The 26,021-nt window shown below is 36.1% G+C and overlaps 1 protein-coding gene across 3 annotated transcripts in view; it reads left to right on the plus strand.

Annotated features, from left to right (window-relative positions):
• The window catches only part of DIAPH2 (diaphanous related formin 2), a 914,916-nt gene that overhangs the window by 72,081 nt on the left and 816,814 nt on the right, over positions 1-26,021 (plus strand). The window lies entirely within an intron of this gene.

Here is a 26,021-nt window from a genome sequence, read left to right on the forward strand (position 1 = left end):
CTTAGTGTTTTATATGTCCATTTATTATTTTTTTGATGTGTGAGATGAATATTAAGATCAGGTGATTAGAACTTAACTATGATAAGTATTCTTTCTGTGGTCTTGGGAAATGTTTTAGAACTATAACATGTTTGTATACTTTGTCTTAGAAAATTTTACTTTTTTTTGGAACTGTGCCTATGTCAGTCTATGATTCTGATGAAATTGCATGTTATACCTCACTTTCTTTGGAAAGCAGGGAGAGACTCCTAAAATATTGGTTTATGCTAACAGAGGTTCATTTTCAAATATTTCACTTTGATTTTAGTATTACTGAGTACATGGCATAGTGAAAACAACTGTTCATATTCAGTCAGGAGGCCTAGGTGATTGTCTTTGTCGGGTGGTACCGATTGGCTCTGTGAGTTTGGGCAAGTCGTGCAATTTCACCTTGGTTCAGTTACTAAATGGATAAATTGAAATGATTGTATTATATTATCTTTTAAGACTCACTTGTTGTCTTTTAAAGTTCTTATATTCAAGGCACTGTATTGCAGTGTTATAATTACATGATATAGCAAAATGGCCTGTATTGTAACTGAGAGGTATTTGTAATTACCTTGTCTTTATGGCTAAGCAGTCTATAGCAGGAAATATCTTTAGCATCACCATGTACTGTGGTATCTAGAATAATGAATGTATTTCATATTTCTCTTTAAAAATTTGTTCTTTTCTCTTTTTTTTCAATTCAATGTGACATTTTGGGGAAAAAGCCACCAGTCTTTTGGGATAATTAAAAAAAATCAGTACATATTTCTTTAGTGCTTATTATGTACCAAGAGCTGTGCTAGGTGCACTGATAACTAGAAAATAAGAATCAGATTAAGACCTTTCAGTTTCAGTAATATACGTTGAAATAATCAAACCTTAAGTTATGTGTGCTGATTTTAAGTGTACTGCAGGTCCTTGAATAACATTATTTCATTCAGCATCATTTCATCGTAACATTGATGAGATGCTATAGGAACTTAAATGTTGTTTATATCTATTAGACCATGGTAAAAATTGGTTTTGTTATATGTTGTATCACTTAAAGTTGCAAGTTCCAAGAACCTATTGATGATGTTAAGTGTGGATGCACCATAATAGGATTTCATAAGCAGGAGACAGAAGTAGTCTTAGAGTAATTAGAGAAAACTCCATGAATATTTCTGGACTTAAACTGGGTTTACAAGAATTGTTAGTTATGATGGCCGGCATTTGACTCGGGAGAGGAGACTATGGAGAAACTCCCAGATTTGGGAATATTCAATGCAAAAGCTTGAAGAAAGAACCAAATTGTGTTTGGGGAGTGGCGTGGGGAACAGGTGTGTTTGGGGAGTGGCGTGGGGAACAGGAAAGCAAGAGATGAGGTTGATTTTGCTGAAACAGAATATATATTGGAAAGAATAAAAAGTCAAGTTGTAGGAGGATATTGAAGTACAGGCAGATTATTAGAAATTAGTTTGAGATCAGTTAAGCAGGGTTTAAGAAAAATAAATTTGATAGTAGTAGGTAGGCTGGATTAGGCTAATGGTTCTCAATCTTGAAAGTGTATCAGAATGCAAGAGATCCTAGATGTCAGAAGAGTGAGTGGAGATTACAGTAATCTTTTCCCAGGACCAGTATGGAGTTACAACTAGGTGGTGGAGAAATTATGTGGAATAAACAACTGAACAATAATGGGAGAGAAGCCTGATAACCACTAACAGACTGAATAAACAGCTTCAGCAAAATGTGACTGGTAGGGAGTATGGTGGAGATGCAAGAAGGCTGACCAGGCATCCACAGGCAGCTACTGAGTGCCAGAGAGGTGTTTAAATGGCAAGTTGGAACCTCCTGAGATGTGTAAGGTTTAAACCCTAAGCTGGGATCCCTAGCCTAGAGCACCATAGCTCTAAAAGTATGCAGATAACACCCAGCTGTGAAAGCGGCAGGGTTGCTCTCTGCCAGAGGTAGGCAGCTGGCGATGCAAAGAGCTGTTTAAAGGGCCAACACATAAATTTTCATTTGCAGCTACTTACCCTGGGCTCTGGCAAAGGGGCCAGGGTGGAGTCGGTGAGACACTACTGAGGAGAGACTGGGGAAGGAAGCTTTGGGGATAGAACTGAGAGACTAGCCACAGGGATCCCAGTGCTGAGTCATCCCCCATACTGCAGCAACCATCCTGGTCAGGCAGACCACTCCCCTCTGTGGGGCAGCAGGAAGAATGGAAACAATAGCTCTGACCCCAGAAAGGATTCTGCCCCACTGTGTGGTGCTTAATTTCAGCCTGACTGCTGAGTGCAGAGTGACTAGATTAACAACTGAAGGAGACAGCCACAGACAGTAGATCCCCAGTAGTCTCATAGGCTGCCTAAGGTCAGACAGGGTCACCATCTGACATCACCAGAGAGAGATCCAGAGAGAAAAAACAGTGGTCAGTACTAGATGTTACAAGACAAAATCCACCATGGTCTTCTCCATGATTTGTGATATTTTTTCCTGTATAGATTTTTAACATTCATTTCTTGTCTTTCAAGTTTGTGCATATTCACTAGGTTTTATATTATAGTTTATTTCAATTCATATATTTTGCCGTCCCCCTCTCTTACCACATTTTACTTTCTTCTTTCCTTTTATTATTTTCATTTTACATTGTTTTCTCTCTTGCTTCAACTTATTTCCATTCTGCACTCTTACTATTTCTCCCCTGTCCAGCCTCTTAAAACCAATTTTCTTGTCAGTGGTCACCTCACATCCTTTTTCCTGCTCTTAAAAGAGCCACATTCTCTCTTCACCTTCAGCACTCTTTTCTTGTTGGTTTTGGATAGGGTACTTACTGTTGCATTGTTTTCAATTTGATCTCCAGAACTTCACTATTACTGTATTTCAATCTCAAATTTTACCATTTCCCTCTCCTTCTTGTCTCAAATTTTGATTTTCCCTTATCTTAACCTGTTTTTTCTTTTTTCTCTTTCATTCTGCCCTTTCCTTTTTTCTTTTCATCTCAAATTTTAATATTTCCCTGTCATAGCCTAGTTTTTGTTCCCCACTCTTAGTATTTCCTCTCCCCCATCATTTCAAAATCACTTTCATTTCCTCTAGACATCACTTAAACTTTTCTTTCTTTTTTTCCCTCTTATTCCCATCCTACCCATATTAATTTTAGCTTATTTGTTGTTGCGTTGTGGTGGAACATTTTTTCCAATTTGGGCCTATTTTTATTATGTATTTACTTTCTGTTTCCTTTTTCTTTCTCTAAATTTATTTTATTTTATTAAATTTCTGTTTAAACCTAATACAATATGCTTCCCTTTTCTTACTCCATTCTGCTTTCTTCATTCCCTTTTTTATTTATAATGTAAATTTTACTTCGTCTTTTTGCATTGCTCTGGTTTCCTACTTTTATTAGTGCTCCTCTCTATCCTCTCAAGATCATTTTTCTTTCACTAGGTCATTTCATATTCACTCTCTTTTCTTATAGTAGTCCTAAACTCTTTACATCCTTATTGATACTGGTTCATTTGTTATTGACAGTGTGATTGCTGGTGGGAGTTAGTGTTGCAGGTGTGGGTTTGTCTCCTGGGCTTTGTGGATTTGTTCTGGCAGCACCTGTGTAACAGCACAAAAGACGTGGTGGGCGGAGTGACCTTCAGTCAACCAAAAGGACCCACCAAAGAAAGACCCTACAACAATCAAAATCCAATTACATCCAGAGAACCAGCATAAAAGGTATAAAGGGCATCTGAAGAGCATCAAGTTCAAGTGATCAATGTGATTGTGCCACTGAATCTCACAGGCCTCCTCCCATAGAAGTTCACAAAGTCAGGAAGTCAAAATAGATCAATTTAAGAAGCAGAAGCAAACAACAAGAGTCTCCCAAATGACAGAAAGCAAAGAAACAACCTCCAATCAAAAGGAAAGGAAGAATCCTCAGAAACAGTGCTAAATGAAATAGAGGCAAGTCAACTCTCAGATACTGAGTTGAAAACAGTGGTTAGCTTCTTTGGGATGAAGGGCTCTATATATATATCAGTTAAGTCCATTTCATCTCAGGCATTGTTCAATGCCATAATATCTTTGTTGATATTTTGTTTGGAAAATCTGTGCATTTATGACAGTGGGGTGTTAAAATCCCCTAGTATACTTGTGTTGCTGTCAATATCTTTCTTGAAGTCCTCCAAGATTTTCTTTATATATTTGGGTGCATGTATATTTACCATGTTTATGTCTTCTTGGTGGATTCTTCCCTTGAGTATTATGAAGTGACCTTCTGGGTCTCTCTTTATGGCCCTTTTTTTTTAAGTCTATTTTGTCTGATATGTGTATTGCTATTCTGGCTTTTTTTTCCTTGTCCATTTGCTTGGAAAATTTGTTTCCACCCCTTTACTTTCAATCCGTGTAGGTCTTTTGTCCTGAGGTGGGTCTCTTGTAGGCAGCATATGTGTGGCTCATGCTTTCTTATCCATTGAGCTATTCTGTGTCTTTTGATTGGAGCATTTAATCCATTTACGTTTAAGGTTATTATCGATAGGTAGTTATTCATTGCCATTATTGTACTTGTGTTTCTCTTTGTCTCTCTCTTTATTTTCCTTTCCTTAAAGCAGGCCCTTTAGCATCTCTTGCAGAGCTGGTTTGGTGGAGGTGTATTCTTTTAGACTTCTTTTGTCTTGGAAGCTCTTTATTTGGTCTTGTATCTTGATTGAGAGCATTGCTGGATAAAGTAGCCTTGGTTGCAGGCCTCTGGTTCTCATTACTTGGAGTATTTCTTGCCATTCTCTTCTTGCTTGGAGCGCTTCCATTGAGAAGTCAGCAGCTAACCTTATTGGGACTCCCTTGTAACTTCCTGTTTCTTCTTGCTGCCTTTAAGATTCTCTGTTTATCTTGAAATTTTGCCATTTTAATTATGATGTGTCTTGAAGTGGACCTCTTTGGGTTGGAGAGGTTGTGGAGAAAAGGGGACCCTAGTTCACTGTTGGTGGAATTGCAGACTGGTACAACCATTATGGAAAACAGTATGGAATTTCCTCAGAAAAAATAAAAATCAACCTGCCTTTTGACCCAGCAATTCCACTGCTAGGATTATATCCTAAGTATCCTAAAACATCAATTTCAAAGAACCTATGCACCACAATGTTCATAGCAGCACAATTTACAATAGCCAAGAGTTGGAAGCAACCTAAGTGCCCATCAGTAAATGAAGGGCTCAAAAGATTGTGGTACATATAGACAATGGAATTCTATGCAGCAGAGAGAAAGAAGGAGCTACTACTCTTTGCAACAACTTGGATGGAACTGGAAAGCATTATGCTGAGTGAAATAGGCCAGGTGGTGAAAGACAAATACCATATGATTTCACCTTTAACAGGAACCTAAACAACAAAATAATCAAACAAGCAAAATACTGCCAAAGACATTGAAATAGAGAACAGGCTGACAGGGACCAGAGGGGAGAAGGGAGGGAATTTCAAGGGAAAAGGGGAAGAAGGGTTTACAGGAACAAATATAAAGGACACATGGACAAAAACTGGGGGGGGGGATGGAAATGGGAGGGAGGTGGGGAGCACTAGGGGGTGGGCTAGGATGGGAGTAAAAGAAAACTGTACTTGAACAACAATTAAAATAAATTAATTAAACAAAATAACAACAACAAAACTATGGTTATAAGGCAGCTCAATGAACTCACTGAGAATTACCAGAAACTACAGGGAAGCTGGGCAGAGCTTACTACAAATTATATCAGCATGGAAAAGGGCATAGAAACAATCAACAAGGCCCAAGGGGAAATGAAGAATACAATTTTTAAATTAAAGAACAGAGTAGAAGGAATCAAAAACAGGCTGGGTGAAGCAGAGGATCAAATCAGTAAGCTGGAGGACACAGTAGAAAACAACTCCCAGAAAGAGCAAGAAAAAGGAAAAAAAGACAAAGAACAAAGTGTTTAAGGGAACTGCAGGACAACATGAATATCATAATATCCATATAATTATGCTCTTGCTCTGAAAATATTGGGTCTAATGGAGAAGACAGACAGGTAAATGCAATAAAGGCAGGGTTTGAAGATGCAATGTATTAAAACCTGCAAAGTGGCAGCCACCAGCCATGGAAAAAGTTTAGATAGGTGTTATGATTGATCTGATATTTAAATAATTTCATACCCATTCTCTTATCTATTAGTTGCTTCTTACAATGGAGTTTACAAATTCTGAGATAAATAGAGGAACCTATAGGAATTAGCTTCTATAGGAAGTGATGAGGGAGTAGTTCTAGAGGTTTCGGTGGGAAGGGTCCATAAATGGAGGAGTTTTTTGTTGTTGTTTTGAGTTTAGAGAGGGGAGCAGAAAAACAGTATTTAAAATTACTCTTGTCAAAGTCAGTTAAAAATGGCTTATTTTTAATGGTCTCATTAATCTTCAAAAGGTGAGAAATATTCATTGATAAAATGGGCAGATAAGAATTTCACAGAAGTGTTCCAGAGAGAAGAATTTCTAGAATAACCACTTTAAGTATCACAGTTGCCTGGGAATTAAAAAATGAGTGATGTGGAAACCAGATTGAAATGGGAAAGATGAAATATGTAATGAACTAGGTCTGCATGACCCTGTCTTTCTTTTATCTATTCAGTATTGATTAGAAGCAGAAATGGAGACATTTGAGTCCTCTCTGCTCTTGAACTATCATCCATTTTACATTTCACTATTCTCCTTTATACATTTTACTTTAAAAATCAGGCTGGAAGCCCTGGCTGGTGTAGCTCAGTGGACTGAGCTCGGGCCTACAAACCAGACATTCGAGGTTCGATTCCCAGTCAGGGCACATGCCTGGGTTGCAGGCTGGTTCCCTGTAGCCAGTTCCCAGCAGGGATGCACAAAAGGCAACCATACATTGATGTTTCTCTCCCTCTCTCCTTCCTTTCCCCTCTAAAGATAAATAAAAAATAAATTAGAAAAAATCAGGCTGGAAAACTGCCTGTTAACAGGAACATAACCAGCCTCATCCTCATGCAGTCTTGCTTCTGACTTTGCTCATCGGACTTTTTTTTTTTTGGCACAGAATGTTTTCCTTCCTTTGTGAACATTCAGTCTATCCTCTACAGCTCTTCCATGAAACCTGTCCTGATTCCCACCCTGCCACCACCCCGATTTCTATTTAATAATTTATCTGAATTTCTGTAAGCACTTTTTTTTAATGTCATATAGAATCACTTTCTACTTCATCTTATACTTTCAATTACATTATATGTTCCTTAAAAGCTTCTCTTATAATACTCTGATTTTACTTTATAGCAGTGATTTTCAACCTTTTTCATCTCATGGTACTCATAAACTAATTGGTAAAATTCTGTAGCACACCAAAAACATATCGTTTGCCAATCTGACAAAAAACTTGGTATAATTTTGATTCATTCACACTGGATGGCTGTTGTGTTGGCGGTTGTCTTTTTTTTTTGTTTTGTTTTTGACAATCTAAGGTAAAAGAGGTCAGTGCTCTGACTGAACAGCCAGGTACTGCATGTTTTAAAAATTCTTGTGGCACACAAATTGAAAATTGCTGCGTGTGCAAGGTGGGGTGGGCAGAGCAGGGGAGAGTAATGGGGGAAAATGGGGACAACTGTAATTGAACAGTAATAAAAATCTTTTCAAAAATCACTGATTCACAGTAATCTATAAGCCTTGAATAATACTGTCATCCTGTGGGTCTGTGTTTTTGTATCTGTGGTATAGACTCTGGAGAGATGACAATTTTAGTAAAGGTTCTGGGTTTAGAGGCAAAAAAAAACCCCTGGGTTTGGATTCCCACTCTGCTGCATACAAGCTGTGTGACCTTAGATAATTTACTTAAACTCTCTGAACCTTAGTCTTCCCATTCATAATATGGGGATAACAATCTAAATTCAGGATGGCTTTGGAGTTTATTTTTTATATTTTAATATATTTAACATATAAAGAGGCTTGTGAATAGTAGTTCTAAATTATGTTTTTTGTTAAATGTATTTAATTCTTCAAAATACTTGGTATAGAAAACATAACAAGAAGAATGACACAGTGAAATTGGAGTATGAGCTAGTATTTTTTAGTGAAGTATTCAAGGTGTGCGCTATTTGGTAGTATTTATTCCGGCTCAAGAATTGTGGGAAGATTTAGCTGGATGGATAAAGGAGAATACTTCACCTATTTATTGGTAGCTATGTGTTTTGTGGTATAGATTGTTGATGGGCTTTGAGAAAATAGTTATATGTGGTCTCAAGATAATATTGACAATGTTATTTTAAAAATTTAATAAGATTTGTTTTGGATACCATCTATAAAGGGAAATGGTAAGATATCTTCCTGTAGATATCTTAAAGTTAGCAAAAGAGAATTTTCAAAAGAGATAGAAAGAACTGAATGAGTTTTTAATGGTTTCCAGTTCTAAACTGTTGTACAAGCTTTTGAACCAAAATAAATTGTTCTTATTTAGTAACACATTGCATAAAGCAGATTTAGAAAACAGCAAAAATGATTGATTTGATTTTCACTGGAAGCTAAGAAAAATGTATCCGCAGGTGGAAAAACACTATTTTTCTGTGGCAGAAAACAAAGAATTGACATGATTACATATGGTAATTGGAAAATAGAATTACAATAACCAGACCTTACAATGTTGAATATAAGGTAATTTAATGACATAAATATTTGAGTGCCTAGTGTAGCAGTAGCATTTGGGGGGATGATATTTATTTTGGCATCAGAAAGACCTTAGTTTGAATCCCTCATTCAGCATTCATTCATTTGTTGCGACTTTGTTAACCTCTCCGGTCACAGTTTCATTCCTTAGGTACTCAAGTGATGAAGCATATAGTTAAATTCCTCATGGAGCTTACATTCTAGCTGGGGAGATGGACAGTAAGACACATATCAATTATAATGGCAGGGAGTGGTAAGTGCTATAAAGGGGGATAAATATGAGGAGAAAGCTGTGATCAGGGGTGTGCTATTTTAGATAAGTGAGCTCTCTCAGCAAATGGCATGGAAACGTAAATCAAACTGTACAGATCTATGCAAATATCTAAGGAAGAGGTTTATAGGCAGAGAAAACATTAAGTGCCATGGCTCTGAGGGAGGAGTGTGCTTTGAGTATTTGAAGAATAACAAAGGGGTCACTGTGCCTGAAGTAGGGTGAACCATGGTAAGTGGTATTTAGTAACCAACCCAGGAGCTAGTGAAGGTGACTAAAAATATAGGTTAATCATAGTAGTGGGTTGTACATTTGGAAAGGTGGTTTAAGGTCATTTTCGAAGGAATGTGCTGAGGAGTTGTAAGGAATCCTGGAAGGTTTTGAGCAATGGAATGATGAAGTCTGAGCTATATTTGGCAAAAATTAATGGAGCAGTGAAAATTGGAAAGGTTAGAGACTAGGGCAGGGAGATCAAGGTGCGGGTTGTTGAAGTAGTTTGATTTAATAAGACTGTGAACTGGAGTGTGGTTACTAAGAACTTAACAGCAGGTGTGGATGGGGGAGAGAGATTGTAAAAGTAGAATATCTCAGCCTCAGCAAATGATTAAAAAGGCAAAGGAGATGCGTGTGAATCAGTAACGACTGAAATTTCAAGCATGAGTGATGGACGTGATGGTGACTTCAGCATTCATAGAGAAGTCAGGAGCAAGACTGAGTCTGGAGGAAAAGATGATGAGTTCAGTTACACATGCCAATTGGGGGAAATTTAGTAACATCACAAAAAAACAGGAAAAAAGTTATCACCATGAAAGAACATTTCATTAGCACTTGTACCATTAAGAGTAGAATTTAATAGTTTGATTCTCTGTTTCAATCTCTGGCTTTTACTATTTTAAATATGCTCTCAGCACATTGCTGCCCAACATAATGTTTATCATCCTAATACCATTTACCTGTTTATAAACAGAAACTTCAGTATCTGTACTAGGAAGTGAAGGCCATGTGCACTTCTACTTGGCTCAATGGACCCTGACAGAAAAGAGCTGGGTTTTTTTTTTTGTTGCCCAGGAGCATTGCTCACCAGATAAGCCATTTTACATAATCAATATGTCACATTTATACCTTTTGCTGTGTTTCTAAATAATGTGAATCAAAAGGACAGCCTCATTGTAGGTGGAGGTTAGGTACAGATGTATGTTTCTTGGCTATAATTGGGGCATGGGAATCATGGGCCCTGTCTGATTGAGTGACTATTGCAGAACCTTTTTGAGCCAAATGAATATGTTTGCGCTGGCGAAGAAGGCCAGACAAAGAAAGTTCTTGTAAAAAGTACAAGTGTATCGCCAAGTTCAAAATAATAACTTCAAAATGCTACTGATGTATTCCTTGTTATAAGCCACTAGTAATCATCATAGTTATAAAATACTACTAAGTGTGATGGTATGTATTTGTGGGTTGTGAAGCTGCTATTGCATTATTAAATTGAAGTTTTATTAGCTTACTGCTTCAAATAGTGTCTTGATGATTACTTCATTAATGTGAAATTTATGTCAGGCCAATTATTTGAATAATTCTGAAAGATTGAATAATCATAAAAGTCAAATTGTATTTGCCTTTTAAAAAATTGTATAGACCAGAAGGGGGAGACAAAACATTGATTACTGAGGGTTGAAGTGACCGCTTCACTATAAAACATGGCTTTCTTGCTCTACAATTTGATTGCTTTTTTCTTACGGGTTTAGAAATTGTAGGATCGTTGCTACTGTAAAATATTTAGTTTTATCATGGTAACAATTTTGTTAAAAATCTAAATTCAATCGGAATAAAATAGTCAATTATTTTTAACTGGTAGAACTCATTTGATAAGCAGATGAAAATAAAACCTCAGACTGTTTAATGATGGTATATTATAAGTGATCTTCCAAAAATAGCAGAAGCACTATTAAAGTTCCAGTTTCCGTCTTTTCTAATTTCACATTCATTACGTGCAAGGAGTAGCTACCTTTCCATTTCCTCATGTTTTAATACTTGAAGGCAGCTCAGATATTATACTTGTTTTGAATGAGAGTATCTACGTATGTTTTGAAACGTTTTATTATTTACCTGTTCTATCTATTCTTAGAACAATTTCTTATCATTCCCTCTCTTTCTGGTGCATTGTCATTAATGACATTATTTCATCATGCCAAATTACATTCATTGTTTAAGGAATGCTAAGACAATGTACATTATAGAATATTAGCAAGTCATCTCATTTTGGGCATTTAAAAACTTGTAAAAGACAGCATGAATATTGACTTTCTGTTTAGACATATATTTTGTAAATTGATTGCATTAATACTTATGAGAATGAGACAGTTATGTTTTATAATCTATCCCGATACTAGAAACAAAAAGTTATACTTTTCATTTAGGATTCTATACTGCAAATTTATTTTCTTTGTACTTCGATTGTGATCATGTTAAAATTCTATTGAGGATATATTTCTCTGTGTGTATAGTAAGGTAAGAGAATACATTTGAAGTCTGATGCTTGATTTAAGACATTTAAAATGAGTACAGCTATTATTTCATATTGCATTGATTTTTGGTTTTTTACTTTTCAACTATGGCAAAAATTTTGATTGGCCATATAGCATGAGATAATTATATGATAAGTGGGCTTTTGTGTGTGTGTGCATGTGTGTGTTTGCTTTGTTGTTAAGGAGTATAGTCTCTGTACTATGTATCTATTAACAGCTCTGTGCAAAGTGTGCTGTTGCTATTACAAAACTTACAGTGGCATGCATGCCACAGGGAAACTTTTTATGATGTACTGCTTACTTGATCCAGGTAGTCTGGGCAGTCTGAGAAAAAGTGGAAACAATAAGATTAGGATCAATATTAAAGAGGTAACTTACTATGTATGTATTCAATTTGGGGCTTTTTGTTAAATATTTTATTCCATTCCCATTGTCGTTAATTAAGTTTCTTTTATCAGCTTATCTGTTAGGAAAGGCCTATTTGGTTGAATGAGAATTGGCTTCCATTGAATGGGATAAAGGCATAATAGTATCATCTTTAAAATGCCACCTTAGACTTTTAAAGTGGTTTAGAGTTTTTAAAGCCCTTTCACATATTTTCTCATTTAAGCTACATATTACATGTATTTCTGTAGGTTTGTGTATCAGTTTTTTAGGAAGACATTGCCTCCATTCCCATATTCCTGGGGTCTGGCCTTATCACATGGAATTTTTCTGTGTAGTATGTACTTGCCAAGATGTTTCCCATCAGTGGTCAACAGATATTTATAACTCGAATTAGTATCCAGGTAATATGCTGGTATAAAGTGCTTTGTGGGCCTGCATTTCTAAATAACTGTTGTGTGACTAGAAATATTTAAGGCAAATGTTTTTGCCTTGGTCACCATAGTTATGATATCAGGGTTACTAAATTAATCTCATATGCAATTATAATTGTAACCACAGTTACCAATAAAAACAATAAAGAAAACTTTATTTCTTTATTGTAAAGACCTGTTTGTAAATTTGTACTACTCTGTCATGACTCCTTTCTTTAATGAACTTGTGATTTAAGGAAATAATTGCTTGCACAATGTAATTATTGTGTTCTGAGTATAGTAGCTACTTTGCTTCAGGTAAATCATCTATTTTCATTGATGATGAAAGTTTTTTGGCAGAGTGGTTTTGCAGTCAAAGAGCTCTTTTACAAACTGTGATTGGCAACTGCATCCTAGATAATTTTTTGTGTGTCTATTTATTTGTCTATCCTCTCAAATTTAAATTAGCATAGGTTTCTCTATGTTTGAAAACAGATATTTTAAGGGAACTCAGACTTTTCTTCAAAATGATCTAGAAGGGCACCAAGTGCCCACAACTGCTTAGCAAATTCCATGTAAAAGGTAACTTAATCCTCATAAAAATGATTACCCCTATATTAGAGCTGAGGAAAATGAGGCTTAGGAAAGCAAGTGCATTGCCTGGGGTTGCCCAGTAAGTAAGGGTTCTTCCAGGACTTGAATCCAGTCAGACTGACCTCAGAGCTTGGCTTCTTAACCCCAACCTAAGAATTTGGTGGATTCCAGGCAGTTGTGGATAATGATCATCACCATGGGTGTTTACCTTTTTTAACATTGTTATTATTTAGTCCTTCACCAAGGTGATTATTATCTTTTACCAGTTGGAGCCTGCTGGTAGTCACAGTGACATGTAGATAGAGCCCTGCTTGTGGGAAAGCTACTACTCTATCATGGAGAATTACATAGCTTTCTGCACATGTTGCTCTATGGGACAAAAATGACTGAACAGATATGGTGTATGTGTTCTAATAGCAGGAATTCACAAACAGGTAACATTAACTCACATAAACACGACATACTGAGCAAGTTAAATGTGAGGAAAGAGATACTGCTGCTTTACGAACCAAATATTTTAAAAATCCCATTTTTAGCAATGGCCTTTATTTCCTTTTAAAAGCCATTTTCCCTGTGTCTTAAACAGATGAACACTGTGCCTCTTCAAGGTTTATATCATTGCTGTTCACTTTTTAGTGTGCACTCATCCTTTTTATAAATGATTTCAATTAAATATTACTTTTGTTTAATTATTACTGTGTAATTAAAATGCATATAAGCCATCAAAGGTCAAGGACTGTGTCTGAATATTCCTTACACGTTTAAAAATATACTAGGCTAGCCCTGGCTGGTGTGGCTCAGTGGACTGAGCACCGGCCTGTGAACCAAAGGGTTGCTGGTTTGATTCCCAGTCAGGGCACATGCCTGGGTTGCAGGCCAGGTCCCCAGGAGGGGCAGAAAAGAGGCAACCGCACACTGATGTTTCTCTCCCTCTCTTTCTCCCTCCCTCCCCCTCTCTCTAAAAATAAATAAAGAAAATCTTTAAAAATAAAAAATACACTAGACTATTAACAGTCATAAAAGAAACATCCTTTTGTTCAGTCTCTACATATTCACAAGTCCTCTTACTCTGAACTGTATATAAACTGAAATTTAAAAGCTTTTATAGTGCTTGTCAAGAACAGAAGTCTTCTTCCATTGGAAAATATTATCTAGTATCTTAAAAACTTATTTTTTTCAAGAATAAACTTAATTTCTCCTGTGGCAGTTCAAGGCCTCTTTTCTCTTGATATGTTTCCCACTTCCACTGAGAATGATTGTCCATCACCGTCCATGCAGTCTCTTAGATTTAAGTGGTCCTTCAACTACTTCTTCTTTCACTTGCTGTAACTTTTCCTTATAGTCCTGCCTTCTTTTTAATTGGCTTGGGACTGTACAGTTGGGGCCTCAGAACCGTAAGTGTTAATTGATGATATTTCTAATCGGAATGCTTTTATATTCATTTTACTCAGTCTGTGTGTGTGTTTGCAGTTCCTTAGTTTTAGTGGCAGTGCTGCTATTGATACTGCTATTGTGATTTTTCTGTGCAGAGGTGACTAAAAAATACTGAAAAGAACTCTGCCCCACCCCACATCCCATTTTCCCCCCATTATCTGGGAAACTCCAAAAACTTCATCACACCAGTTAGAAGCGTTCTGGATGTTCACTTGGAGTTTTTCTCCCAGTTGTTTTGGCTCACAGCTAGTGTACAGAGTGAATCACACCTATAGGGGAACCACCACATGAAATTGTTGTTTATGGCATAAATTATCACCTAGGGAAAATTACAGTGCTTGGGTTTAGAAGACCTGGGGTTTGGCTGACGGCTCTATCTCTTAATGGCTGAGTGACTTAGGGATAAAACACTCAACATGTTCATGAGCCCAAGTCTCTATTTTTATCTACCATGACATTCTAATAGAGTGATGAAGTAAACTATAAAACACACTACACATTGAAACCATGATCATTGTAGTTGCTAAGGCATGTTTTTTGGAAGTAAGTGCTAAACCACAACTACTGCCAGTGTATTGTGACAGCTGCATGCATGTCTTTGTTCCTTCATTCCTCAGTGTTTAGAAGCCAGTTAGGTTGTAACCTTTGTAAAAGCTCAGGTCTTCTAAGAAGGCCACTAGGCCACAGACTACATTTAATGCTACCTTTTTATTAAAAAACACAAGCAACCATGAGGATTATCTCTAGTTTTTCATCTAAATTTTAAAATATCTGCATATTAAATTGCACAGCATGGTATCCTTTTCTCATTTGATTTGAACTGTTTTCTCCATCTAAATATTGTATATAATTTACAAATTAAGTGTTCAATAACTATTTCCAAACTAAGGCCACACAAATACAGTAATGGGGAAAGCTTCTGGAGTAGTATTTTAAGATTTATGGTAGTAGGAATTTGGATTTTATTTTATTTAAGCAGTACTAAATGTTTACATACAAAAGGCCATGTTTCTTTTAAAATAAATGTTTTAAACCAAATAGGATATTTAAAGCAAATATTTTGATTTTTCAAATTTGTAATGCTCATTCTAAGAGTATACAGTACATTTCAGAAAATTAGATGATGGAGTTAGAATAATAATAATAAAAAAAACCCTATATTCCTATAACGGTAATGAAAACCACTGTTAGGAATTTGGTACTGATATCCAGTTACCTCTCTGCTATAGTTATGGTTTTTATTTTAATTTTTATTTATTTACTTTTAGAGAGAGGGGAAGGGAGGGAAAAAGTGAGGGAGAGAAAGATCCATGTGTGGTTGCCTCTTATGTGGCCCCCACTGGGGACCGGGCCTGCAACCCAGGCACGTGCCTGACTGGGAATCAAACTGGTGACACTTTGGTTCGCAGCCCATGCTCAATCCACTGAGCTGTGCCAGCCAGGGCTGTAGTTATGTTTCTAACATGGTTCCTACCATAGCTATACTTCCCTTCAGAAATGAACCCCTATTTTATGATGAGGTGAACTGATACAGATAACTTTTGGTAGATTACAGTTTCTGATAGCAAAGTAGTATTTTAATCCAATCCTAGCACCCTTACATCATTTAATTACAGTCTGGTTACTATGAACTCAATATCTATAAGCATTTGATTCCTTGAATAGTTCTGGCATGATTTTATCTTTAGTAATGTTTGAGGATGTGAACAGTTATAGGCCATTTTTACACTTAAAAATCTAATGAAATCTGTCCATGACCCATTTCGTTATTGGATGAACATTATACACAAATTGCTATCAGGATATGAAACAACATTACATGTCAGTTGTCTCTGATAGATATCTATTTATAATGATAAATTTTTCTTATCAGATATGAAAATTTTGCAGAAAAATCTATAGGTGTTAAATGCATACAAAGCAGCAGAAAAATGAATAACTCTCATGAAACTTTGTAAACCACAATTTCTATTACTTTTGGTGGGCACTGTTAAATTACTGTTGCACAGGAAGCAAGACCTTCATTTGGAAAAATTACTTGCATTAAACAGATGACTAGGCTGAAGTAGCTGCTAAACAATTTCATGCTTTTCTTTTGAATGTAGTTCAATTACAAAATATCACATCAGATTTAGCACAAGTATATAAGTGCATCATTTAAATTTTATTTCTGAGTTGTCACATTTTAGAGAAGTTGATTAAAATCACCTAAAATGCTTTATAGGTTCTCTTATGTAACAGTTTAACCATTTGAATTGAGTTAAAGCAAGACTGAAATTTTGGCAGTTAATACCTTTATCTAAGGAGTTGATCAATTGTTTTTAGTTACTCACTTTGCCCTTTTTATTGTTGAAGGTATAAGGAACTCATCACCACATTTTTATTTGCTCTAATTTTTTATTTTGGGGAATTTCAAATGTACAGAATCATCATCATAATATTACAGTGAACACCCAAGCCCCTCACCTAGATGCTCTAATTGTTAACATTATGTCATATTTGCTGTATTCTCTCTTTTTCATTTATCCTTGTCTTTCTCTTTTCTGAGTCTTAGTTGCTGATTTGTAATATTTCTCTCTTAAACACTGGGTATCTCTTTAAGAACAAGGACCTTCTTGTGTATAAACACAGTATAATTTTAAAACTCAGAGAATTTATCGCTGATACAATACTATTATTTAATATACATACTGTATTCAAATTTCCCAAACTATTTTCCCAATAATGTTCTTCATAAGTTCTTTTCTGTGGGGTCCAGTCAAGGATCATGTGTTACATTTATTTGTCATATCTTCTAATCATTTTAAATCTAGAACAGACCCACCCTACACTTTAAAAACTTTTATTTCATTAACATTTTGATTAATCCAAAGCAGTTGTTTTACAGAGTGCTCCTCATTTTGCATTTGACTGATTGTTTCCCTGTAATTAGATTCATGGTAAACATTTTGGTCAAGTCGGGAAACTTGCCCCTTATGTAGGGATGTTTGTCCTCAGTGCATCATATCAGGAGGCACGTAGTTATCAGTTTGCCTCATTATTGGAGATGTTAAGTGTGATCACTTGGTCCAGAAAATATCTTCCATATTTGTCTTTGTAATTAATAAGTACTATGTGAGGTTGTACTTTGAGATCTTGTAAATGACCTATTCCCAAGCAACATTTCACATGGCTTTAACATCTGTTGATGATTCTTGCATGAATCAGTTATACAAAAATAACGGATTTTACAAAATGGTGATTTTGTAAAATTATTATTACAAAATGGTGATTTCTCATCATTTTTCTACATTTATCATCCGGCATTCTTCTTCGAAGTAGGGCTTGGTTATTTCCCCTTCCTCTTTTTATTGAAAAAAGTACTATTATGAACTAATAGGTTATTTAAATTTAGTTCACCGACATAGTTTATTCATAAAAACCATATTAAAGCCTTCTAATTACTTACTGAAAATAAGAAATAAACTAAAGAAATTAAATAACATCTGTTTGGTTTGAACTTAATGAGGTAATTGCACATACTAATTTCTTCACACTCATCTAAGAGCAGCTCTATTTCATCCTCCCCCTCCCCCCAAAAACATTAAATAGATATAGTAGAATTTGAAGGAATGAAATGTCTGACATGGTAGATTTATTCACTGTAGTTGTTATATTTGGGCCTTATATAGATTCATTGCTGCACGGTACTTCTAAATATTCTAAACACTAAAATCTACTTTTGTATCTTACCTGACATAAGGAATCTTATATCAGATTGCTATTTGAAATAGAATGCCTTTAGACATTTTTATTTTCAGAATTCCACTATTCTTTTTTATATAAATATTTTTATTTATCTATTTTTAGAGAGAGGGGAAGGGAAGGAGAAAGAGTGGGAGAGAAACATCAGTGTGTTGTTGCCTCTCATGTGTCCCCTACTGGGGACCTGGCCTGTAACCCAGGCATGTGCCCTGACTGGGAATCGAACTGCTGACCCTTTGCTTCATAGGCCCATGCTCAATCCACTGACCTACACCAGCCAGGGCAATAACACCCCTTTTTTATTACAAAATATTTTATTACAAAATCATAAAGTGTGATTCTGTAACATAACAATGTCACATTCAAGCATACCATGTGACCTTAGATGAAATTTTCAAATTAAAACTATAAATTATTACACCCATATTATTACCATACCAACCACGTACTCAAGCAGGCCTTACTTATGCAGGACCCTGTATTTTAATGACTTTTCTACTGCTATTTTGTGCTATATATACTCCCTGTTTATCTTCAATATTTATTTATTTAAAAATATTTATTCAGTACATCTTGAATGTGCCAGGTATTTTTCTAGATGCTGAGGGGAAGAAGTAATAGGGGGAAAAGGCCCATGGAGCTTAAAGCATAGTTGGGCTAGTGTTAGAATAGACCATTGATAAATATGGTTTTTTTATTTTAATAAATTTTATTTAGTTATTTTTCAAGTACATTTTTTTCTATTTCTCCCATCCCATATGTTTGTTTTTATGAGCCTCAGTTATTTCATTGTAAGGGGAGTGGGAGCCACATTTTTAGTGTGTAAATTGATAATTTTATATTATAAAATTGTAGTTGTATTAATCTCTTATAGACTATCTGGTTCCCTGTAAGGGCTTATTTAATATTAAGCATTTAATGCATAAAACCAGATCACAGTGAAATCTTAGTAGTACGTCAACGCTAACTTTGATACTCATAAAAACAACCAAAACAGATAGCATTACATAAATGAGGGGTGGGGTGAGGTGGGGAGGAGATCAACTGTGGTGGTGAGAAAAGTCTTGAATATCTGAGTTAGGACTAAAATAGGAAGGAGGGAGAGGGGACAGGGGGAGAGGGAGAACAAGCATAAGAATAGCACGCTAGTCAGAACCGAAACCAAAGTAGACTTAGGGATTACATTTTACACATTAAGTCATTGGTTTGATTACAAGGGAGAAAGACATGTTCTGGCTGGTAACTGATTAAAAAGCCTAGCCTTTTTGCACAGAAGCTAAAAAGAAAAGGGAGAAAAGAGTGGAGATGATCACTGACAGCATAAGCATCAATGGCTTGCCAATATTAACACCATCAGTGACAGAAGCAATTTAGAGATGGTGGTAACAATTTTCCAGTGGACTTTAGAAATAGTGATTGAAGTAGCTTGATGCACAAAATGTAATAAAGACACAAATAGAAGAGTTTTGTTCAGCAGTAGGTCAGGGAACAAAAAGGCTGTGAGGCTAAGTCACAGGCCTGTGTGGTACCTCTTAACTACAGGTGAGGAATGTCAACAGTGTGAGAAGGCTGCTTTCTATCCTCCCACCCTTCATTTTGAGGATGGACACTTGTAACTGGAAAAAGTCCCCTTCCTTGCCCTTGTGGGAATCACTTCTGTATTCTATGTGTTTTGTGCCTGTACAAAAAAATCTGCTGATACTTTAATAACATCTAAGGATATTGTGTGAATGTGGATCCTGTGGCACACCCTAGTCAGTCATTTGGCCTTAGGTACCATCCACCTGCATCTGAATATTTCAGTTGTATCTGTTGCATTTTGTAACATGTTTATATCATGGGGAAGTATAATAGTCATTGTAGACAGACAGAGGCATATTTTAACCTAAACACTTAAAATAGCTGCATTGGAGTGCAAACTTGCATCTCCCTGAAATATTTTTTCCTAGAATGTCTCAATCCCTATTGATCCTAGGTCAGGAGGTATTTTGCTTTATTGATCTGCTTTCTGGCTGTTTGAGATTTTAATATTCCACATAGGTACACCAGTTTTCTTTGTGAGTGACACAGCCAGATTACATAATTGTACATATAGGATTCTCTCATGTTGCTAAAAATAATACTGGAACAAGATGAATGTCTTAATGAATAATCCATTTATTTTATTGAAATATTAATATCCATATTAAGACCTCATTTAATCTCACCTTTGATTTAAAAAAATATTGATTTTATAGAGAGGAAGGGAGAGAGAAATGTCGAATTGTTGTTCCACTTATTGATGCATTCATTAGTTGATTCTTGTGTGTGCCCTGACTGGTAATCAAACTCTTAGTGGTATATGGGGACTGTGCTCTAACCAAGTGAGCTACCTGGCCAGGCCTGGCCCTTGATTTCTTATAGTTATAGATGTATGGAATTGGCAATATTGATAAATATAATTCAGTCCTTTTAACTCTGGTACTTTAGGAGGAGGCTTCTTCATACAATAAAACATTTCTCAAATATATGTAAAAATAGGACTGTGAATATAAGCATCAACAATTACATGAATGAAATGAAACTCATTCATTTGACTATCAGGATTTGTAGAAAGTGTGTGGTTTCAAAAATTAATATGGAGGTGGTCACATACCTAAACAACTTAAACATAACCCTCCTTTCCTTCCTAATATCCTTGGACTGTATGTAGGACTTGCTTATTAGAGAGAGGAAGGTGTACTGTTATGTGGTTTATGACTTTAAAGAGCAGTGAACAGCCATGGCTGGGTAGTTCAGTTGGTTAGAGTGTTGTCCTGATATGCCGAGGTTGCAGGTTTGATCCCTAGTCAGGGTACATACAAGAAACAACCAGTGCATGCAAAGGTGTGTGGAACAACAAGTCAATGTCTCTCTCTCTCTCTCTCTCACTCACTCTCACTCTCTCTCACTCTCTCACTCCGTGCCTCTCAAATCAATAATAAAAAAGAGCAATGAACAGTATCAGAGCCTAGATGATAAAGATGGACTTCAGTGGAGTCTATTTGAGTGCTCTGGACACTGGATCATTGTGGAGGTAATTATCAGTGCAGAGTGGAGTCCTTGGACATGTTGGCTAGACCTAGACTGCGTTTTGGAGAATGGGCATTTTTGTAAGCTTGGCTAAATTGTAGTCAGATCATGTCAGATATGGTGAGCAACAGTGGTTGGGAAGACAACTTCTGGAGTCAGTAGGCTGGGGTTTGAATCCTGGCAGACTCTGTAATCTGGACTTTCTCATCAGTAAAATGTGATGACAAACTACAGTATCTGCTTCCAAGGTATGTAGTAAGGATTAAATGTTAGCTACTGTTATTGTTCTTGTTCCTTGGAAAGTGAAATGGATTTGGTTTTGCACACAAAAAAATCAATTTGGTTTCTGAAAGTAGCCAAATATAAGGGAAAAGGTAATAGAAATTAGGTAAAGGGGAGTGCAAGAGTTATTTTTTGAGTCCTCATATATGAGCCATAGTCCAAACCTAAGAAAACGTGGGGCTCCCTCAGGGGAAGATAGTGGATAGAAAAGAGTAAGGGGACAAAGGCAAAGGAATGCTCACATTTAGAGAGCAGAAGGATGAACTGGAGCTAATGGTGACCATAAAAAGCAGAAGAGAATGTCTTAAGGAATAGAGGGAGCAGGGAGGTGAGCAAGGTCAAGTAAGACTTTCATAGGGTTGAGGAAACCTGTTTATGTTTGAAGAAACCAAGGGAGTTAAATCAAAATACAGTTATACCTGCAGGTCCTTTTCCACAGAAAGGCACTAAAAGTGCCCTGTTACCATCAGTAAAACTTTACACTATTGTATAATATAAAGGTTATTTAATGCAGTAGTAATCAAAAATTTTGCAGCTGACATGAACTAAATGGCCCCTTGATAACCTCTGAAGAATTTAGCATCCTACTGTTAAGTCCTCACCTGATAACCAGGCAGTAATTAAGGGACTGTGGAGAATGGGGCTTTAGGTAATTAGAACTTAGAACTAGTCCTGTCTGTTGTGAATGGCTTCAGATTGTAAGCACATTTTGTGAGAGTATCAAGCAAGACTGGTAACAAATACTTTAGTTATCCTAAATGTAACTTCTACTACAGAATATATAACAGATGTATTTAGATTTTTATTTAGTTTTTAGTTTTTATTTGTGTTAAAAATACAATCTATTGATGAACATTGACAATATTACTTGCATAGCTATTTAACAGAGGAAAGAAATAATTGTGGAAAATTAAGTGAGGAAACCTCAAGCTGAAACACTTCATTCTGCTTTACTTTCAGTGATGATGGTACTACTCCTTTTACTTTAGCCCAATAATATTTTCATGTTTCGTTTTGTGGACTAAACTCCCTAGAGTAGTAGGAAGGTTTCAAAACAAAAGGTAAAAGAAAACACTTGTCAATATTGTATATGTTATTGCTAGTAAATTTTCTTTCAATATAGCTGGTGCCAAATTTCAGAAAATGTAATAATTGAAGCTAGTACAAGCGGTACCTTCTGTAATAAAATAATTTTATATTATGTACCATGATGTAAACTTTATTGCTTGCCTTGATTTATATGCAAATATTTCTTTTTCTTGTAGTTTATATGGCTTTCAGCTGTTATCTTAGTTTTCATGCCCTAGCCTACCTCCAGTTTTTTGAAGATTACCATCATAAAATAGGCAAGTAGGAAAAATTATGGCTACTTCCTGTCTCATTTTGTGTATTTGTTTCAGTAGCAGGACCAATCTTTTAAGCAACCAATGTTGCCAATGTCATGAATTTACAGTAAACCTGTGGAATTTACATATATAAAACAGAGATGTCATGCTGGTGAATTCAACTTACAAGCCATGGAATAGAACTCTTGCAGTGAGGCTATTAGTTTCAGGTAATTTAAATCTCAGTGGGAACCAAGAAATGGATTTTCAACTAATGTATTTTTCAAGTCTTCAATGATAGGAGATCGTAATATTCTGTATAGAGAAAAAAAAGTCGGTGATTTATTTTTAAGGCAAAGAGATTTAAATTGAATGAAGTGATTAAAAGTAATTTCAAGATTTATTTCCCCTTTATAGAAATAGTTTTTCTTCAGTTTAAAGGAAATTTGTTAAAAACTTAGGTTCTTTTTCAACATAATGCCAAATAGAATTAAACATATCTTCCAATGTTGGGAACTTTTTCTATTGGAAGGAATGCAAAGTATGTTTATGAGGACTTGCACAGAGCCTGATATAGTCTGTTCACCAGGACCATTGCAGACATCACTCTTAAGGGACATTTTATACTAGCTTTTGTGTCAGGTAAAATTATATCTTGATAAAATGTTTTCCAAATTTTAGAACTTGAAGGAAAATGTATAACTATTTTAAAGTGCAGGTAGTAGTAATAATCTTGTAATAAATGTTAACACTGCCACTCAGGTGTGAACCATTGTTAGCTCCTTTTCACACATTTGTTTTCTAACAATAATGGTGTGGAATGGTAGAGAGCATTAGTTATGCTCCTCATCTGTATTTGTCATGTTACTTCCTGTAAACTTCTCATACTTGTAACCTGGAATTCTAACAATTTGTTTAATTCTTTGTCTCTTTCAAGAGAACATGGGATTCTTGAAAGCTGGGGCTGGTTTCATTATTTTTATTTCAAGCAAAGCTAGCATAGTGCTTAATACTTAGTTGGTAGCTGATCGGTTCTAGAAAGAATCCTATATTTGTTGTAGGATCTCAAAAGGGTCTCACAAGACTTAAGGACCACCATCTTGGCCTTTTGAAATATTTTTAAGAATCAACTAACACCCCTAGTATTACCCAAAGAATTATGTAAATTGCACATATCAAAGTATAGGTTAGAGAAAACAGGAATGTTTGTGGTGGAATAGTTAAAATCTTTTTGTTTCTAATACTCCAGGCAGTGTTATTTCCAGGCGGACCATTTGTTACTGCATGTTTGTCTGTTAGTACTGTAAGCCCTTTAACGGGAGACTATGTTTTCATTCTTGTATTCCTGTTATGCCTATTACCTAACGTTGCCAGGAATATAATCATGCTTGTTAAAATTTTGAATGAATGATAAGTATTCACTGGTTTATTGCCAGCATACCCTTCCAATACTCCAACTACAGGATAAACAGTTTCAGGGTGAGACCCAACTATGAGCCATTGTAAAATTCTCTGACATTCAAAAGAGTTCCATGAGTATAGTCTGGGGTTTCTAAGACCACTCCCACATTCAAAGATTTACTAGAAGGACTCACAGGATATAGTAGAATATAGTTCTAGGAGCTAAGATTTATCACAGTGCTGTAGTAAGGATGTACAACCAGATCATCAGGGGAAAAGCACGTGGATTCTAGAAGAATCCATGAGCAGGCTTCCTTCTGCAATCTCTCTCCCATGAGGGGTCACATTCAGTGTTCTCTTTTCTTACAGAAATGAAAATGCAGCAGTATATCTGCAATGTTCCTGCTCAGGAAAGCCCAGTAGGGAGTCAGTGCCCAAGGTTTTTCTTGGGGGCTTGTTTTGTAGACACTCTGTTTAGCAGGTACCCAAACTCTAGACCCACCCAAAGAAAAGCAATTATTCAGTGTAATTCACATTATTTGTAGAGCAGGCACAGAAGCCTGTCCTTATCAGTTAGAGAACAGTGGGATCACTTTGGAAAATACAGTTCCCAGACCCCAGCCATGGGTCAATCTTGCTAGCAAGCCTTAGTCTTAGACTTGCTATGCTAATGTTTTTTTCTTCAGAGTATGGATTTGTATAAATACCATTTTTGGTAGGGAAATGAAACCGGATGGCATTTCTTCTAGTACTTCAAAGTAGTCTTATGCTTAATTTGTTAACAGGGAGATTAAGGTTTCTGTTCTTTATTAGGGTGCCTCTAGTGCCTTGGTGGTTTAAGTGCCTGTTCATCAACTTGAATTGTTGCTAAATTCTCTTCTTGAGTTTTATAAAGATATCAAGCATACCTGTCCTCCCTCCTTCTCTGCCCTCCTTCAGCACAGATCTGGAAAGCTTGCTACAAGCATGGTTGCTTATATTCCACCTGCCCCTGCAAGTATGGTCAGCTAGGCTACAGTCTCTGTTGATTTCTGTCTACTGATAGTTCTTATAGACCCCCATAATATGATATTGCCTTTTATTCACAGAGGGCTTCATTTTTTTCAAAGATTTTGTTTATTTTTTATAGAGGGGAAGGGAGAGAGGGAGAGAAACATCAAAGTGTTGCTGCCTCTTATGTGCCCCCTACTGGGGACCTGGCCTGCAACCCAGGTATGTTCCCTAGACTGGAAATCAAACTGGTGACCCTTTGATTGCCCACTTAACCACTGAGCCACACCAGCCTGGGCTTAATTTTCTTTATTTTGGTTAGTGGATCAAAGTGTTTGTAGGATAGGAGCTAAGAAAACAATACAACAAAGAGAGAAGGAAAGATTCCAGAAAATCTGCTCATACTGTTGTAGTATCACATGTCCTAAAATGTCCAAAGCTTAATTTCTGAGCTATTTAGATGAATTCCTGATAGGTGACATCTCCATGGTGATTGATAGAAAATCACTTTTGATTACTGCTTCAGGTAGTTTTCTGTGATAACATGTTTTCTGATTTTAAAGGTTTCTGTCAATCAGGTTTTACCATCTTGCTTTTTGAAATACAATTATGGCAGTTTTGTATTCAGCAGAGGCCCTGTATCAGGAATTTAGTGTTCTGACTATTCTCAAGTATTTGTAGTATTGTCCACATTTCTGCAAATTAAGGTAAAAAAAAAAAACACTTTTGTGTGTCTTAGAGAATTGTGGGTGTCAATACAGGCTTTTACCCAGTTAACCTTATGTTTTGAAAAGGAAAAAAAAAAAAGAAATTGCTGTCGACAGTGATATGTGACAGCTAATAGCAGAAAGAGGAACTATAAAAATATGGTAGTCATCAGTTATTTCACAGAGAGAAAAACAGTCCAATGCTCTTCAGTGGTTTCAGAGAGCAGCACTGTTATT

This window comes from Artibeus jamaicensis, unplaced genomic scaffold, assembly GCF_021234435.1.
Source record: "Artibeus jamaicensis isolate MK-2021 breed Jamaican fruit bat unplaced genomic scaffold, CSHL_Jam_final scaffold_461, whole genome shotgun sequence".
NCBI lineage: Eukaryota > Metazoa > Chordata > Mammalia > Chiroptera > Phyllostomidae > Artibeus > Artibeus jamaicensis.